The following is a 20,349-nucleotide window of genomic DNA, read 5'->3' as shown; positions in this document are numbered from 1 at the left end:
TCAGGCGCCGTCTTGAATAAGCTCCCATTTCCATGACTGAAGCACGCTATAAGCCACTGGATACGGCGTTTACTAGAATTGTGCTTAGGAACATCAGGTGCAAGATGAAGCAAAAATAACTGCTGGAGTGGTTGTCCTGGGGCCAATTAGAGACAGAAAGGTTCCAGTGTAGCTGACATGATGCCAAGGGCTATTGATGCACCTTGAAATGCAGGTCCCCACCGTGCAGCTACTGCAGTCCCTGTGGCTGACGGGTTGGATCTTCAGGAGAAGCACAAGCTAACAAAGCTTGGTAGGTGGGAATTAATGCTGATGGAGGCAGTCTCTGCCACAGCACCCATGGCCACCTGGTGTGCCATTCGCTTAGTTCCACTGTGGACACCGACAATGGCCAGCTAATGTAAAGGAGTCCAGACACTGAGATATTCCCTGATTCAATGTATTTCATATGGCAAATGCATTCCCGTGGGTGCTAAACTGTGATCCCAAAATCGTCACACCTTGGGTCCATTCCCATATGTCTATGTACTTGCTGTTACTTCAGATTCCTCCATGCCTGATCTTTCCATAGATGTGATGAGTGGCTACCCAGAAATCCACATATAGTAATTCTTACCCAAGACTACTTTTACTTCCAATAAAAGTGGTAATCATTTTCTATGATCATCAGTTGGTCTGCAAGGGAGCTTTTGGTACTGTGGTATAGCAAGTAAAACTGCTGCCTACAGTGCCAGCATCCCGTATGAGTACAGGTTCGAGTTCTGGCTTCTCCACTGCTGATACAGCTCTCTGCTACTGCCTGGGAAAGTGGTGGAAGACAGCCCAAGTCCTTGGGCCCCTGTGCCTGTGTGGGACACCTGGAAGAAGCTCCTGGAATTCCATTAGCTCAGACGTTGCAGCCATTTGGGGAGTAAACCAGCAGATTAAAGACCTCTCTCTCTCTCTCTCTCTCTCACATTACCTCCTCTTCCCTCTCTGTTTAACTCTTTCAAATACATAAATACATTTTAAAAAAGAAGGAGTTCATTATCATGGCCTCCACAGACACAAACAAGCTTCTAATACCATTTTTGCCATTTAGACTTTGGTGCACCAAGAGCATACACAAAGTTTAAATTTAGATGCCACATTCTATGTGATTTCCTGATACACTACCCACCCCTAGGCTGGAATAAGCCACCCTGGAAACAGTAGGCTTTTGCCAATGTTCCCTACAGAATGAAGGCTAAATCCCCCTTCTCACCAGCTATGCTTTTAGTCTTTGAATGTATCTTTTCCCTCAATTCTCCAGGCATCACCACACATGTCTCTGACCAGCTTGGCGCCTTCTTCCTCATAGTTGGAACACTAAAAACTATTGTCTATTTCTTTCCCATGTGGCTGAAGCTTTTATTCTTACTTTTTGCATTTGTATCATAATAGCTGGAGCTATTAAATTCCTGTATGATTTAATCAACAAAAAAAGTGTCTATGTACAGCTTCTGGAAAAGCACTAATGTCTTAAAGTAATATTTTAGATATCAAGAGATGAAGATAGTTTTCCTTCTTGCTCCTTATATTCCTTGTACAAATCATTTTTACCGAAGCAAACAGGTGGCTCTGGTACACTAACAAATGATCTAAAAATAGAAATAATTTTTTTTAGAAATATAATCTTCCTTGGCCAGTGCCACGGCTCAATAGGCTAGTCCTCTGCCTGCGGTGCCTGCACACCGGGTTCTAGTCCTGGTCGGGGCGCCGGATTCTGTCCCAGTTGCTCCTCTTCCAGTCCAGCTCTCTGCTGTGGCTCGGGAAGGCAGTGGAGGATGGCCCAAGTTCTTGGGCCCTGCACCCCATGGGAGACCAGGAGAAGTACCTGGCTCCTGCCTTCGGATCAGCGCGGTGCGCCAGCCTTGGTGGCCATTGAGGGGTGAACTAACGGCAAAGGAAGACCTTTCTCTCTGTCTCTCTCTCTCATTGTCCATTCTGCCTGTCAAAAAAAAAAAAAAAAAGAAATATAATCTTTCTCATGTAGTACAAACAAGTAATTGACAAAATCAAGCAACAGATTATAAATGCCAGGTTGAATAGCTGAGAAAGAAGTAGCCCTACCTGTTTATGTCCAGGGAACTGAAACCTAGAAATCTCACCTCCCTCTCGCTGCCTTTGTAGGTCTCCTAATAGCTGCTGCCCACGGGCCGTGTAGGAAGACAGGTTCATGGGGGAGGGTAACACTGCAGTGACACACTCAGGAGGAGCAAGTGCTGGCTAGTGGTTCCCTGGCCCTCAGCCTGTTATTCATGGACACATGCACTGCATCCATCAAGCTAATTAACATATAGATCCTTGCAAATACTTCTTTATCCTAATTAAATGGCTGACTGAATAAAGAATAGGATATGAAGGAATTTCAAAAAGCTTTTAGAAAATGTGCTATCTTTTAATTGCAATTTTTCAAACATTATTTGAAGACTCCTTATATATATGTGTGTGTACAGGCACACAATGGAATATTACTTAGCTGTGATAAAGAAGAAACTTTTCTCATTTGTGAAAACATTGAAGAACTCAGAGGACATTACAAAGTGAAATGAGCCGGGCACAGGAAGACATACAACGTAAATTTTCGTTGACATGTAGACTCTCTAGCATCCAAACCTACAGAATCTGGGAGTAGGAGAGTGATTACTAGAGGCTGGGTGTGGGGGTGGAATAAATGGGAAGATGCCAGTTGATGGGGGTACCTTCCTGTCCATAATACAAGTCCTCCTTCCCTCCAGCAGGGAGACGGACCATCCCAATTCAGAATAGATGAGTTTGGATCAGGTTTAATCCATATTTTTAACATCTGTTTTCCTCTCCACAGACTTGGCCATTGAGATGTTAAGAATACACAGCAGCAGACCCAGAACACAGCCAGGAAATACGCACCCTGTACTCATTCGCCACCCAGCAAGCAAATCTAGCGCAATCACCATCTTTTTTTTTTTTTTTTTTACAGGCAGAGTGGACAGTGAGAGAGAGAGAGACAGAGAGAAAGGTCTTCCTTTTGCCATTGGTTCACCCTCCAATGGCCGCTGCCAGTGCGTTGCCGGTGCACCGCGCTGATCCGAAGGCAGGAGCCAGGTACTTATCCTGGTCTCCCATGGGGTGCAGTGCCCAAGCACTTAGGCCATCCTCCACTGCACTCCCTGGCCACAGCAAAGAGCTGGCCTGGAAGAAGGGCAACCAGGACAGAATCCGGCACCCCGACCAGGACTAGAACCCGGTATGCCGACGCCGCTAGGTGGAGGATTAGCCTAGTGAGCCGCGGCACCCGCCAGACCATCTTTTGTTCTGTCCTTGCATTCCATGCAGCCAAGCTCTCTGTGCCACGCCCCATTCAACCCTGTCATGTGTTCCCAAGTCCCTGTTTCTTCCAAGGCATGAGATGCTGATGACCTTTCTTAGTTCCCCTCCAAGATACTAAAACCTAACTCTCTGCTTAAGCAGAGAAACACTTCCCAAGTATATCTGATGGCCTCTGCTGTGTTGACTTTGCCTGATTTTTCCAGCCATTTGTTTTTTATTTGAATGATTGCTGCTATCTATTCAGAATGTACACCTTATCCTCCTGGTCTATGGTGCCTGTATGTCACCGTAAAAACATGAAGTTAGTGTTTCAGATACTTTCACCGAATGGCAGTTGGACCTCAGTAACTGGGTGAAGAGTTTTTTCGAGGCCTACATCTGAGCACCTTCTATCAGGAGGAGCACGGTAGAAATTAAGAGTTTACAAAGCTGTGTTAGCAGAAAGCTTTTGTACAGCCCAGAAGCAGGACTCCTTGCGATCTGGTTGAGCACGAGAAGAGAAACTGGACAAGCAGATGCATTTTCCCTAGGCATGGAGGCAGACCACGCGCATTCGAATCTGCGTGTGCTGCTGGAGACACCGAAGAACAGAGCCCGAGAGCCCACACAGAGACTGGCAGTGCTGCTGCCGCCTCAGATCCAAGGCCTCAGCACCCAGATCTCAAGCCTAGACAGCATTTCTCTCCAATTTCTGTCCATTTTGCCTGTCAACAAATATTTTCAAGCCCATCCACTGTGTAAAACATCTTCCAAGGTGCAATGGATGATAGATGGCTAAAAAGCATTTAGAACTGAAAACCAAAGAAAGTCTTATTTTCCTGTGTGTCAAATACACGGAGATTCCTCTTTCATTCAGCATTATTTCTGCACAAAATATAAAGACACGATTAACAAAAAGTTGCTTTTAAAAAAATTTTTTTTGACAGGCAGAGTGGACAGTGAGAGAGAGAGAGAGAAAGGTCTTCCTTTGCCGTTGGTTCACCCTCCAATGGCTGCTGCAGCCGGTGCACCGCGCTGATCCGAAGTCAGGAGCCAGGTGCTTCTCCTGGTCTCCCATGGGGTGCAGGGCCCAAGGACCTGGGCCATCCTCCACTGCACTCCCTGGCCACAGCAGAGAGCTGGCCTGGAAGAGGAGCAACCGGGACAGAATCTGGCGCCCCGACCGGGACTAGAACCCGGTGTGCCGGCGCCGCAAGGTGGAGGATTAGCATAGTGAGCAGTGGCGCTGGCTTAAATTCATTCTAACATGTCTCAAAACTGTTCTTGAAAATCACCCGGTTCGAGAAATTGTAATGTCTGTGATAACATTGATTAAATACAATGCTAAGCATTTATATAAAGCATTCCAGCCGTGGTAAACAAATGAAATTAAGGTAAAAAATTGCATCAGTTGTGTGGACAGTAATGGCCTTTTCCTCAGACACAGGCAACAGCTCTCTCCCTTGAGATCCAGATACTAAGCCAGGGGCAGCCATCTCTCCCTCCACTTAGAGCAAGTGCAGCACTCAGGAGCGTGGAATACAGAGCCACACTCATGTGTTTAAATTTTATCTGCCACTGACAGGTTCTGTGATTATAAGAGAGTATTTCTTCTATACCAAAGCTTTTTTTCTCTATCATAAAGAGATCGTTACATGCACTCCCGAGGTTACCGAGAAAATTAAACAAATTTATATAAGAAAACATACAGGTCAGAATGTGGCAAATATTAAGTACTTAATAACTGTTAGCTATTATTTTCATACTCCCTCAATATCATTCAATCAAGAAACACTCATTTAAAACTAAAGTCATACCAGGGGTTATGGAGTGGGTTAATGACTCAATTGCCTTCCTATCTGTAAGGGAGTCCTTGAGGAAATTAGCAGTTTGAGGCAGCGAGAGAGCAGAGGAGGATTCTAAAATAAGGGAAGAAGGCTAATACTTCATTAACATTAAAAATGTATCAGACAACTTGCATGCACTCTCTAAATTTGTTCTCAAACCAACCCTAGTAAACTTGCTCAGGTTTGTGCCATTAACAGCAGCACAACAGAAATTAGAACAAGTTCTTCTCTTGCCAGTTAATGTAATATGCTTGCAGAAGAGCAAGGAGCTGGAGACACAAAAATGCAGACATGTGAACTAGGCGCTTACACAGAAAAAAAGGAGCGCGCTAACTAAGCAAGGGTAAATGCTTACAGTTTGTCCATAAAGGCACACTCTACCACTTTCAACCATCCCTACCCCCGGTCAATAAAATGTAAGTATAGAATAAAGAGGGCCTCCTATGGTTGTGTATTATTTATTGTATAAATGCTTTATTTTGTATGTTGACAAATTATTGGGTTAATTTATTGCTTTGAATTATTTTCATGTGAGTATAACGACTAATTATAGAGTATGATCTATTAATGTAGAATTCTAAGGTACATTTAGAAAACTGGCCTTTGGAAAAAGGTAGAGTAAGACTGCCTTCCTTCAGATTTCCTTTTCAGCCTGGTTCAACACACCAGCACGCAACCTAAAATGCTAATGAAAAACTCGCCCTTTAATTTTGGGTGGCGACCTTTACCACAAACTAATTTATCCCTCGAGTATATTTTGTCAGATTTAAAGGAAATGGATTAAAATGTTCTTCTAATTCTTAAGGACAAATAAGAATCAGTAAATATCTTTCAACATGTAATATAACTCACAATTTACTCTCCCACATACAACGTGCCCAGAAGGCGTGCTACTGACTTACAATTGTGTTCCTTGATAAGAAGCTTATGAAATGTCTGCTAAACTTTTTCTCCTTAAATGAACAAGATAATAATTCACATGTTGGTAAGCCTTCAGCAAGGGCTAAAGGACAGACACTGAAGATCAGAAAATGAGCATAATTGTGTTTTTATCACAATCTTCCTGATTCTGAAATGAAGGAAGCTTGGATTTGGTTTTATAGTTAACTAACTCAAGAAGACCTATCCGCACGCATCTTCCCAACCCATCTGCCTTAGTCTCAAAGATGAGAAATTCTCCAGCATCATCTTCATGGGTACCTTTGACTTTTATATATTATTTTCTAATTTAGGATTATTTTTCCTCCCTTACCCAACTGATGAATATCAACTCACTCTTTACTCTCGAGTGCTATGTTGTAGACACTATTGAGAAATTCTGGAAATCTGGGAGCAAATAAAAAATCCAAAACTAAACAAATAAATGAATAAATAGTCGTGGGTGATGGTAGGTATTACTGGAGAAATGAAGACGCTAAAGAAGACTGCAAGTACTAGGGGCTCTAGGGAAGGGGAGGCCGACCGTCTGCCTGAGTGGTTTGGAAGGGCTTGAAGGTGGCAAAGTAAAGTGCGAGCAAAGACCTAGAGAAGATGACTTGGGCGAGCCCTGAGGATGTTTGGAGGACAGCAGCCAGGCAGTGAGAACAGCAGGCTAACTGCCCCTGCAAAGCTCTGTGCTCATGTGCAAGACTCAGTGAGGAGATCAGGTGTTTGCAGCAGGCAGAATAGAGGGGAGGCAGGAGATGTGGGCTACCTGTGAAGGAAAAAGATGCAAATCACAGAGAACCTTACAGGTTATTGTAAGGTGAATCACTTTGACGGTTCGGTGGAGAGGAGTTTGGGGGACTGATGTATATTCATTAATTTTTCTGGCTACTGGATGGAAAGTAGAGTCCACAGGGACACGTGCCGAAACTGGGTTACCAGTCATCTAAAAGATGACGGCGACTCAGACTGGAACAGATGGTGATGAGGAAATGGTGAGAAAGGCCAGAATTGGAAGGTAGAACAGGATTCATTAACAGGGAACGAAGTGTGAAGCAAGACACAAGAAAGACAACTCCAAGAACTGGAAGAGACTCATACACATTTTATACTGTTGTGTTTCTCTTACTGTGACTCCCTTCTCTGTACAAGCACTCTGTACCTTGCACTTGTTGCCAATAGTAACCATAAGCATTCCTCTCCGCGCTGACTATGCTGCAGTTGTATTTATATTACCTCCTATATGTTTAGACTGAAGGGAATGCACTACTATGACAATACAATATAGACAGAACTCAGCATTTTAACAGGAGACTGTGCTGATCACGTTATACAGCCATAAGTTGTTCATGCTCTTGTCATTCCCAAAATGACATTTGCAGATGAGGACAATGATGTATTAATTTTTTTCCTAGCATTGAAAAATTCCTTAGTCAAAATCACTGCCCATTATTGTGTTTGTAATAAAAGAATAAAACAAAACATTGATTCAATTTTCTAAGTAGGAAGATTAGAATAAGGGAAATATTTTTTACAATATCAGACTTATGTCCTTATATGACATACACACTTTCTTTGAAGTTCTTCCCATTAGTACTTAGAAATGCTTCCTTGACCACCTCAAAGACTAAGAGAAACATGAATTCACTAATAACTCTTACTAACAGCTGCAGATGTACGTGATTAAATTAATCTAATCACTTCTGGGCAGCTTTTCATTCTATTCCAGATTCTATAACTGCATGAAATAACTAGTAGTATGTTCAGTCTTACTTGCTTAATAACTGCTCACAATGTATGTAAAAAAATACCCTAAAAAAACAAGGGGAAAATCTTTTAGTTGGGAAATAAAGAACCTACATAATAGTTTTCATGTTAATAGAGGTATCACTATATACTTGTACCTAGTACTGCCTTGAAAGTTAATATGCCCGAGAGCTGATTTTGGTTCCGTATCTATCATTGCTTAAGACCTGGAAACAAAATGCTTTATCCATATACTCATGGCATTGGTTTTAACTGCTATAATCACTGTGGCCAAAGCAGCATCTCTTTAAATCAATGCCATTATGAGATACTTCAGTTTAAACACATATGCAGAATTTTCTAGTACCATTACTAAATATCTGGTTATTTATCATCATTTATCTGATACTTAAAGGTATTGCATGCTACCTAAAAATTAGTTTGCTTTGCTTCTTCCTGCCAATTTGATCTTGAAAGATACTTTGTTTTTTCTTCAAAACTGAAACTGTGGAGATACAAAGATTTTAAACAGTTAAGCGGGGCCAGCACCTTGGCACAGTAGGTTAATCCTCCGCCTATGGCACCAGCATCCCACATGGGCGCCAATTCTAATCTCGGCTGCTGCTCTTCCAATCCAGCTCTCTGCTATGGCCTGGGAATGCAGTGGAGGATGGCTCAAGTGCTGTGCTTGGGCCCCTGCATCCCTGTGGGTGACCCACAAGAAGCTACTGGCTCCTGGCTTCGGATTGGCGCAGCTCCAGCCATTGCAGCTATTTGGGAGTGAATCAGCAAAAGGAAGACCTCTCTTTCGCTTCCTCTTACTGTCTCTAACTCTACCTCTCAAATAAATAAATAAAATATTAAAAAAAATACAGCTAAAGCTAGTTGTCCTTTTAGGTGTCACCTCTAAGAAACAATCATACCAGCTACATCAGCTATGTCAAAGGCTGTGGGCACACCATGGGCTGTTTAGCTACAATGTTTTCCTGCATCACCTAGTTGAGTGCACCTGCAGAGGAAAACAAGGCACTTTCACCACACAGAAGAACATCCTGGTCCTGGTATTCACCTGCCTCTACTCCACAAACTTAAGAGGCAGATAACGGTATATTAAGAAGTACAGGGCCAGCGCCGCGGCTCAATAGGCTAATCTTCCACCTTGCGGCACCTGCACACCGGGTTCTAGCCCCGGTCAGGGCGCTGGATTCTGTCCTGGTTGCTCCTCTTCCAGGCCAGCTCTCTGCTGTGGCCCGGGAGTGCAGTGGAGGATGGCCCAAGTGCTTGGGCCCTGCACCCCATGGGAGACCAGGAGAAGCACCTGGCTCCTGCCATCAGATCAGCGCAGCGCGCCGGCCTCGGCAGCCCATTGGAGGGTGCACCAACGACAAAAGGAAGACCTTTCTCTCTGTCTCTCTCTCTCACTGTCCACTCTGCCGGTCAAAAAAAAAAAAAAAAAGTAGAAGTCACTATGAAGACATATTATATGACACTTTAGCCTTTGATTTCTGTCCATGACTTCAAGTATCAAAAGTCTGTATGAGACATTCTCCTAAGTTTGAAAAGAAAAATCAACAGCTCTGGGAAAGGTATTTGTTATCAAACTTTGCAAAATTCTTGGAACCCATGCATGGTTTTCTCATTATATTAATTGCCTTTTTAAATTCCTCTGTATACACAATTTCCAATGTTTGCAATAAATAAATTTCTTTTAAATCTATTTTTCCAAGAACTTTAAAACACCCTCATCTAAGGTAAGTTCTACAGTTTTACTGCTCTGAAAACCTTGCCTTACTGTGTATAAAATGAAGGACTCTATAGCTGCATTCATTTGAATCTGAAATTGACTCAAATTTCAATAACAGTGTTACTACATTTCTCTTTTTAGTAACTATAATTCTTTGGTACTGTAATTTATATCGACATTTAAGTTCTTTAGATTTTATTTACATAATTACTCATTTAAAAAATTTAAATGAAGGGAATGCAGTTATTAATATAACTACACATGTATATCTTTAACTATGATTAAAATCAAACTTCTAATAACTTCAATGAAGTGGAAATGTTAATAGCTATTTACATTTGTCACTTGATCTATAATTTTCAAAATAATTTAGCATAGAAAGCCCTTGGTTCTGTATCTGCTCCACTTTCTGTCGTCAGCTTACAGACACCTTCAATTCTCCATGTTTTATTTATCCACCTCCTTTCCCCCAGCATTTGAATTGCCCTTTTGGCAGCTACTCAAGATTCATATTCTAAAGATGACTGATGTAACATTTATGAAGGCCAGTACAATTATTGAGTTCCTCAGCTGAATTCATGTATGATAAAGAGTTAAAAATGTCAGGAGTTCATTTGTGAAGGCACTGTGAGCTCCCTCGAGCCCTCCAGAACCCACAACAGACCAAAACCCTCTCCCCTGAGCCACCTGATCGTCTTCTGCCTGGTAGTATCATTGCGTGCGTACTGCCGCACTGTCCCTGGTCTTCTGTCTCGCTGTGTTATTGAATGTACAGGATTGCATTGCCACTTTCTACTCGCATGCTGGATTTCCCCACTTGTGTAGGGATTTAAACCCTTAGTCTTTTTATCTCAACACTACCATTGCTCCTGGCCCAGCTTATATACTTAACCGATGTTCAATACATGCCCCCAAGTGCTATGCAAATCACTTGGTCCTCAGCTGCATTTCCATACGGTTAAACGATGTTAAGGTATCTATTTTTCTCCAACCATCTCTTCCACTGCAAATGCCTAGTCTTACACTGTAATTTTCCTACAGTCCAAATCAATTCAGCAAACACATACTAAATATCTCTTATTTTGGAAAATACAATGAAAACATGGCCTAAGTACCTTGCAATCTAAGAGAGATAAACAAATAATCATGAAATGCAGGCCAACTATGGAAATATTGTAAAGCATTGTATCATCAGAAAGGTGGGGAATAGTCCTTCTAGAATTGTTTGCTTATTTGAAAGAAAAAGCGGTAGGACACACACACACATACACACACACACAGAGGGCCAGACAATGTGCAAGAGTGTGCCATCTGCTAGTTCACTCCCCAAATGCCCGCAACAGCTGGGACTGGACCAGGCTGAAGCCAGGAACCGGGAATTCATTCTGAGCCTCCCACCTGGGTTACAGAGCCCCGACTACTTGGTCCATCACCACTGCTCCTAGGGCATACATCATTACCAAGAAGTTGAATCAGCAGTGAAGGCAAGACTTACTCTACCCAGGCACTGGGATACAGGAAGTAGGCTTCCCAAGGGGTTGCTTAACTTGCCCTGCCACAGCATCCAACCCCCTACCTCCACCTTTCTAACTGCAGGGAGCTTCCCAAAATAAATGGAGTATGTGGAATCCACATGCTTTGTGTCAGAGAATAGGAAATTGCAGACATCAGCTAAGCAAACAGTAAGGAAATAGAATAATCCTAACATGTTAAGAGAGTTCCAATGTAGATGAACTATAGAAACATTAGTGACTTCAATTAGAAAACAAAAGTGTGGAAATGTGTGCATGTGTGTGTGTGTGTCTGTCTTCTTAGTGTTGAAATTAGTGTAACAGGCCAGGGGTAACCTTATTTAGATGAACTCTGCACAGCAAAAACCCAAGTTTAATTCACAGTAGTAGGGACATAAATTAGCCGAACTATGTTGGAAGCATCATGGAAATGAAACCCAAAGGTACAATATGTGCACATACCTGACGCTTTGAGCAAAAAGATAATCAGGGAAGAAAAATAGGAATGATGAGAAGCCTGAGGGTGCAACTATGTGTAGAAATACATTAGGAAGACAAAGTACTATTTATATTTTGGAAATAGATTTTAATAACCTTTGGTACATTTTAAAATGTAACAGTCACTGCTTAATAAATAGCATTATAAATCAAAATAGTTCATTAGTAGGCATTCTTTACCTTTTTCTATCCTGTATTTCTTCCCTAAGGGAATGGTAAGAATCAGACCTTTCAGGGATCTGTGTTTATTAATTATCATATTAGTTTCCTTGAGAATTTATAGACAATTCCCTTGTACCTACTAGTAAACTCACTGTAATTGGCTCATCCCATGTTTATTCATATCATATGCAAAATTCTCCAGATATTAATAAACTTTTTAAGTCAAGGAATCAATGACTCTCATGACAGCCTTTGGAAGTATATAACCCCTAGTAACTGTGTACTTTCTGAGCCAGATGGGCCTTATGTCAGGACACTAATAAAGCTACATAACCTTATTTTTTGCTTTATTGCCACTTCGTGCTCCAGTCATTTAGAAAGCAACTTTAAATATTTCATGAGAGTTAAGTATGCTGCTATGACTCAGATACTTTTTAGTGACTTTTTAGTAATGTGTCCCATAAGTTCCACTGTTCTGGCTTCCTAACATTTAGGGGGGTTTATGTCAATACCTTTGCATATTAAATGTGCAGTTTACACATAAAGTAAATGCTTAATTTTTTGATTTGTAACAAGAAAATTAGGTTATGTCAGTATTACATTAAGTTTATTCATGTACACATCAATCAAACTAAGAGGAACTTAGTAAATAAGTTGATTTCCCTGCTTATAAGCAGTTTTCTACCTAAACCAACTTCTGTGTTGAAGAGTCAAGGACCTACAAGTTATTTACTTCCTTAGTGTCATTATTATAGCCACTGTGCATTCTTATGCAACACCCTTCATTGAGTTTAACTTCCAGCAATTTCATGACTTTCACAGTTCCTAGTCAAAGAAACACTCATACGTGAGTAGCACTACTAAGAAACCATCAAGCATTCCTTCTCCTACTGAAGTATTAACATTTTCTTCCATTATAAAATTTAAAGCCATATTTTCCCGACTATCATCCAAAGAAAAATGGTTTCATAAGAATGTGGTTAAATACACTTAGAATAATAAATTTACTGTAAGACTTCTTAATAACTACTTTAAATTTTTTTGACTAATTATTTGAGAGGGTGGAATAAGGGTGAGAGAAATAATGTTCCCATCTGCTGATTTACTCCCCAGATACCGAGCCAGAACTCAGAACTCAAACTTGGTCTCCCATGAGGGTTGCAGAGACCCAAGGACTAGATCTATCACTTGTCTCCCAGGTGCACAGTAGCAGGAAGCTGGAATCAGGAGTGGAGCTGAGACTGGAACCTCAGCACTCCAGTATGGAATGTGGGTATCAGAAACAGTGTTTTGAGCACTACACCAAACATTCAGGCCTTAATATCTATTTTGATCCAGTGTACAGTGGAGCTATTTAGTCTATGTAATAAACAGACCTTTCTCACTTCACAATATAATGGGTTATTTTTATATACAAATGTGTCTTCTGCTTTTTTACTGTAAGACACGAATTTATTTCTAGTTTGTGTCTGTCACTTTCCCATCCCAGAATTCTTTATTTGTATTTTTGCTCTTACATTGCTTTGCACCCTTAACTAGCATGTTTTGTGGTTAAAAATTATTAGTAAATCTTCATCTCTGATAATTTATTTTCTTCATAGCTAATTATTTCCTTGCACCATTTTTACCAAAGCTTGCAGTGTTTTAGCTACTACAACTGTGTTTACTAAACTGGCTTGAGCTGTGGACTTCTAATTCCAAACCAAATTGGAAGTAAAACATTACATTCCTTTATGTGTTATTTCAACCAATATAGCATACAGGTTACAGTATAGCATAGAATAGGCAATATTTTCAGTATTTGTTAGGTAATGAATGATCTATGCTGACTAAATTTTAATGATGCCAGCAATTAAAATTAAACCCTGATTCTCTTGATTCTAAACTGAATTATGATTTAAGAAACTTCTATTGAAAGCAAATTGGAAACAATTACTTCAAAATGCAGTTCTTTAATGGATTATTCTATATCCTGGCCAGTTCTCCCCTTGTGTGACAGCCTCCAAAGGAAGAGAAAGATGTGGCGTTTGTTATTTCTCCATTACCCACTGTGATAAACACAGGTCTTACTCACTGACAACTCGGTTCTTCTGTGGAGCTGTTAATAAGGCACTATGAGAAAAACAAGACAGAACACACTATTGAAAGGACATTTTATTCCTGTATGAATAGTGACTTTTTTAAAAAAAAAAATCAACTGATTCAACTGTTTAATTAAAAATAATATGCCATTTTGTGACAGTTATAAAATTACTTTATTTGAACATTAGGGCATGAAATAAGCTAGAAGAATGACTTTATGCAGAACCACCAAAAGGTAGTTATTTAATGCAGTTTTCAGGAATGATTGTAACAAAATTTGAGAGACTATCAGAAGAACCCCAACTGATAATTTTAAGTAGATGATTTTAAAGAAAAAGTGAGTATCATGGAACTTCATTTTAAAATATGTCAGAGCTTAAATAAGGTCAAACGGCATGTAAAAGTGAACTCTTGGATTCCTGATTATAATCACTGAAAAGCAGTAAAAATATTGTTAAATCTATCAGTGAATGGGTGAATAAACATTTAGTGACTAAATGTACTGAAGATTGTACCATGTGACTGATCTAACATATCTAGTCTTCAGGAAAATTATGAAACAGATGTCACAATTCTCATTTTGTGTATGTGGAAAAGGGGTTTAACTACTTCTGAAACACCTGCACATAACAAGCAGATCCTCTCAAAGCTGTGTATTTCCACAAGGAATCTTTACTTCTACTACCAGACTAGTGTCGAATCAAGGGAAACTCACCTGTCAATGATTTACAATGCACTGAGCAAGCAAGTGCTCAATATACATTTAATGGTTTGACGAATACATGTATTTTTGACATTAACAATTATTACCTGGATAGACATTAGTACAAAATCAATTTTAGATCCAGGGAGCATATTCAGTGAGAAAACTCAAATGCAAAGCATGTATACTTTAACAAAGTCCATGGCAAATCCACACTGGAGAGAAAGGCCATGGGAACCCACAGGATCCCAATGTGCTTACATTAAAACACACCTATCTTCTGTTCCTTTAGAACCAATTCAATAAACCAAAAAAGATTTTATTTGTGGTACTTTAATCTCTAGCAAGTATCCTCAAATACTCGTCATTGTTTACTAGAGAAACAACAGGCTGATGCATTTTGATGATCATAATCACAGGGACTATTAATAATCAAAGCAGACACAGGTAGTGAAAGGAGTATTGCTAATCTGAGGAGCCACACAGGAAACGTGCCCAAGAAAATGGCTGAGAAGGGGGGTGTGCAGGATCCTGCATTGTGGCATGAGGGTTCCTCACTCGTAAGGTTAGTATCAAACTTCCACAATTTCACTCTGTTAAGTCTCCACCCCGCATCTACTACTGGATTTGGGGCTTAGCAGTAAGACTTTCTTGGGCCAACAGCAGAGTAAAGGAGGTGACTTTAGGGGAGGCTAAATAAGTTAACTTTGGGATTCATCTCATGTGCGCTGATGATAGTCTATAAGGAGACCACTCCCAGGCAGCCAGTGACAGTCTACTTCGCATGGGACACACCACAGGCTCCATAAATTCTGCTTCAAAGAGAGAAGAAGTTTTACATAGCAGATACCAACCCAATCTGATGGTTGGAGATTAGAGAGGGGACTATTCCAGCAAAATGTCAACAGCCACATAGAACACTGGACAGGAGATTAAGCTGTTGTTTTTCAAAATTGTTAAGCTTGTGGCAGAAGCTATCTAACATCATGTCCATGATGCTTCCAACTGCTATGTCTTAGAACATTTTTAGAAGTCCATATAGTTGATATATAAGTAAAATAGGACTTTCCAATGGTCATTTACTTTCTGTATACACAAATCAACAGTATGTTTTTAAATATCCCAGAAGGAATAATACCAAAAGAATCAAAACTGTCATGATGGCACAGCAGGCTAAGATGGCACTGCAGTGCCAGCATCCTGTATCAGAACCAATTGCAGTCTTGGATGGTGAACTTCCAACCCAGTTCCTTACTAAGATACCTGGGAAAGCAGTAAAAAATAGCCCAAGTACATGGGCCTCTGCAATCCCCTGGGAGACCTGTCCGGAATTCCAAACTCCTGGCTTTAGCTTGGCCTGGCCCAGCCCCAGGCAATGGAGAATTTGTGGAATGAACTCACAGATTCATGCTGTCTCTGTCTCTCCCTCTCTTTCTGTAAATCTCAATTTCATATTAATACTTTAAATATAAAAAAGGAATTAACTTCAATAAGGGCCAACCTGAAGACCAGAGTTTTCAATACAGATTGGATTAATGCTTCCCATATGTGAGAGACCATGTTCGAGTCAGGAATAGAGGGCTTCGATCCAGCCCACAAGGGGCTTAGAATCTAAATTCAAATATCACTAGGATTTCAAGAATTATTGTGTATGAAACTTTTTAAAATCATTGTTAGAATTTCTAAGTATCTTACATAATCTCTATATAGTTTATAACTAAGATTCTGTTTTGTTATAACTTAGTTCACACTACAGATTAGCAGCAAAATAATTATTTCTGAATTCAGATATAGGGAATATAGGTAAGGTAGCTAATTTTTGCTAGTATATTGCCTCACTCTTGTCCTTTTTCACATTTTTGGAATGAAAACTGGCAGTACTCAAGGTAACTTTTTTACGCTCTCATTTGCTACAGAACGATAGTTTCTGAGAAGTACGGGCGTTCCCATTGCTTCTTCCCCTAAGTCTCTGCCTTAGAGTTCTCAGCTACTTCCAGTCTCAACTACGACTTTTTCAAATGAATCTCCACATCCTACCCCCCCTCCTGTCTAGTGACCACTTTTTTCATCTAATTTCCATTAAATTCCTTATCCCTAGAAGTTTTCCACTCAAATTTTCTATCTCTGCTAACGGTATGGGATTCCCCCTATCATAATTCCCCTTATTATAAGCAACCATTAATCTTTGATTGTGTAAGGTGGGGGCAAAAAACCACAATACAATGTGTAGCCTGCAGAATCCAGCCGCAGAAGCGTGACAATACTTGGCCAACTATGTTGTCTGTTGCTGTGACACTGCCCTTGAGTCTGGGTCATTGCCACTTAAATTATTGCTCTGCCTTTTGTCGTGCAGTATCCTGTGGCTGTGGACCATCCTACATTCCTCTATTGGAGCAATCATCAAACACCGGTGTCTCTTTAGAAAAAGGTGTATTTTCAAGGCCTCCTGACACCCTGCCAAGGCAAGGATACAGGCCCTGTCTGGACATTCCAGACAATCCTTAATGTTAAGAAACATGAACACAAACGATCTGTTAGTCGTTGTCTTCATTACCGGAATGCACTTTGTGTATCCTGCTTTGGAAACTTGCTGATGATATTTCTTGAACTCTACTCATTCCCATTTCTGCATTCTTTCCAATTATCCCAAGGTATTCACACATGACACATTCTCTACACTGCCTGTGCCGTCTAATACAGCAATCAGTGTGACTTAATGCAAGCCTCATGACCGTGAGCCACAGTAGCTATCATGGTATCCTGTCACATAGGATACTTTCACTGATAATTAAATCTTTAAAGGGTAGAGATATTACCTTATTCATTTAAAATATATGCTAAATATCCTACATTTGCTAATATTGCATCTGTATCACTGTAAGTTCATGGCATTATTAATTAATGGCATTATTAATTAGTTCATGGTATTAATTAAAATTTGCAAAAAGTACCATACTAGCTCTAATGCTAGGTAGTAGCCTGAAGTTAGCTATTATTATTACCATTTTAAAACTAACACTTGAGGGCTTTATAGGTGCCTGGCACTGTTATAACTAGGAAGAACTCGGAGATTTTGGTTCTGTCCTATAGTTCCTGCTTCCAGATGAAGAATCTGAGGCACAGTAAAGCAAATTCACTTACCAGGAATTTATTGATAACAACTAGCTAAGCAGCGTAGCAGGGAGAGAGTTGGAAGTGCAATGCATTTGCAGTCCAGGAGTTTCCTGTTTCTCAGAATCTAAGTGACATGAAGTGACCCAAAGGAATACATGAGCTAACAGGGAATTAGGCATGGTGGTCCTACAGTTGGTAGCAACTTTAGAGGGACTAGGCAATAAATAATAAATAAATGAATAAATGTGATGAGGCTAAGGAGATGTGCATATATATGGAAACGTATTGGTCACCTTCACCAGAAAGAGATCTTACCAAAGTCACAGTACAACCCTGCATGTCTTTATGTTTTATATAATTATTGAGCATTTATTTTACTGTAACATAGTGAATTACATTAAGCTTTTCAATGACATGTTTATTATTTATTTGCAAGGCAGAGTTACCAAGAAAGGAGGAGAGACAGAAACAGAGACAGATCATCCATCTGCTGGTTCACTCCCCAAATGGCCTCCATGGGCAGGGGTGGGCCAGGCTGGAGCCAGTAGCCAGCAGATTCATTCAGGCCTCCCACATGGGTGCAGGGGCCCAAGAAATATTGTTATCTGTAATAGTTGAGACTTCTTATAATTGATTGGAAGAGACAGTTATAGAAGTAAAAGAAAACTAATATTTGAAACTCACAGAAGGAAAAATGAGTTGCCTAAGGGAACTAGAAAACTTGTCAAACCAGATGTACAACATCTTACCAGGAAGTCCTTATGGTGACAGGAGCTATCATATTAGGCAGCAGGTAAGAGCCGCTCAGTCAGAGAGGGTGGCAGCCAGGCTCCTGTTGCTCCATCTCCTGTCAAGATAACACGTGGGACCCCACTCTCATCCAGTAGTTAGTCTACCCCTCGCTTAGCTGGATCTGTACACCACCACATGACAGAAATGCCAACGGCTACAAGGGCAATACACAGAAATGCTGGGGACAAATCACATCAGATTTGTGTGGTAAAGTAGAAACGTATGGAAATCCAATTTCAGCATGAAACTAAGGAGGGGAGACATCCCAGGGAGTGTTGCCTTGGAGAGAACTACTCTCCCAGGTGCACTTATTTGTGCATAGTTTGTATTTGCAATATGAGTTTGTGTTTCACATCTCAGACCACTGACATTAAATCTGATAAATATATATTTGCTGCATTTCTACACAGTTTTTCCAAAATGATTTTTTAAAAATTATATTGAATGAATTACACAGGGCTATGCTCTATGTTTTCTCTCTTTTGTTTAAAATAATATTGATGTCAGTGTTTCATAGTTACTAGACAGAGCTCTTCACCATTTAAGAAAATTTGATAATTTTTGACAGTAAAAACAACAACTAAACAGTTTTGTTGAAGATGCCATTGAATCTGCAGTTAGTATTCAGAAAAAAATTACTGTAACGTATGGCCTTTATTTCATGGTAATTTAAACAAATGGTTTTCATTAATATGAATAATATGAATAATAAGGTTGCAATAATATGACATTTAATTGCCACAAGTGTCAAACACTCTGTACAAAGTGAGGGGAAATTTCCTAACTTTAAGAGATAGCCCTTATTACTTTATAAACTACATACAGACCTTTTTTCTTCTTTCTGGTAACTGCGAAAGTATTGCAAAAGAAAGCAGAAATATCCTGAGAAGAGAAAAGCAATTCTACAATGCAAGAAGAGGCCAATTTCTCACCTTCTGAATTTAATTTTGTGAACCTTTTGTTTCATATTGTTCTCAATGTGACCTTAGGTGCTTGTGTAGAGCCAATAAAAATGTTGTAATACATTGTAAGCCATTGAGTCTGGGACTCTAATCTGATTATGATGTCTACAGATCTTTAAAAGTTAGTATGAAAGACATCCAAATCTAATAAAATCTAATCTTGGCAAGGAATTATTGAGTTTTCTAAACCCATTAAGAAACCTAATGGTCACATGCTGCGAACTGAGACAAATTTAGTAATCTAATTTTGCTTTTAAAATGAGCTGGGTTAGTCCTCTCTTCAAAGACATCTCTTCAGATATTAACTAAGAAAGTAACAATAAGCATCACTGCATTAAAATAGTTCTACAAGATGACTAACTCTTGGCCTTTTCATTTGGAAAGGGACCACTGCACACATACAGAGGCTGCCCTCCATGGCACAGCCAGGACTAAGGACGGGTGCTGTGAGCAGGGAAGATCCCTCGCGGCTGGCAGGAACCCGCTGGGGGGGGGGGGGGGCAAGAGGGGAAAAATAATGCAGCATCCATAACTATTCAGAAAGTATTTATCAAACTGACCAGCACTGGACATCACCTTAAATGGAGACAACTGCTTAGGTCTTCTCGTGTATTTCTATCATAAGGAAGTAGGGATGGAAATTCAAGTTATTTTCCAAGATATAAAACTAGCGAACTTTAATAGACATATGGAGTGAAAGGTAAGAATTTAAATTTGATCTTTCAAATCCTTATACAGGGAAGGTGGGACAGCTCAGGACAGAGGGAAAAGAGGCACAGCATTATGCAACTGGCTTCCATTTCTGAACTGATTTACTGTTGATCAGAGAGTAAAATAATCAGTGCCCATGAAAACAGCTTGAAAACTCTGTGTAACAGAAAAAAGTCATTATAGCATATTTAGCATTAAGGTAATTGGTCCATTTTCTCTTTCAACATACCTACTCATGGTGTTT

The sequence above is a fragment of the Oryctolagus cuniculus genome, chromosome 13 (genome assembly GCF_964237555.1).
Source record: "Oryctolagus cuniculus chromosome 13, mOryCun1.1, whole genome shotgun sequence".
Classification (NCBI taxonomy): domain Eukaryota; kingdom Metazoa; phylum Chordata; class Mammalia; order Lagomorpha; family Leporidae; genus Oryctolagus; species Oryctolagus cuniculus.
The sequence above is the reverse complement of the archived record's forward strand: the minus strand, read 5'-3'. Positions refer to the sequence as shown.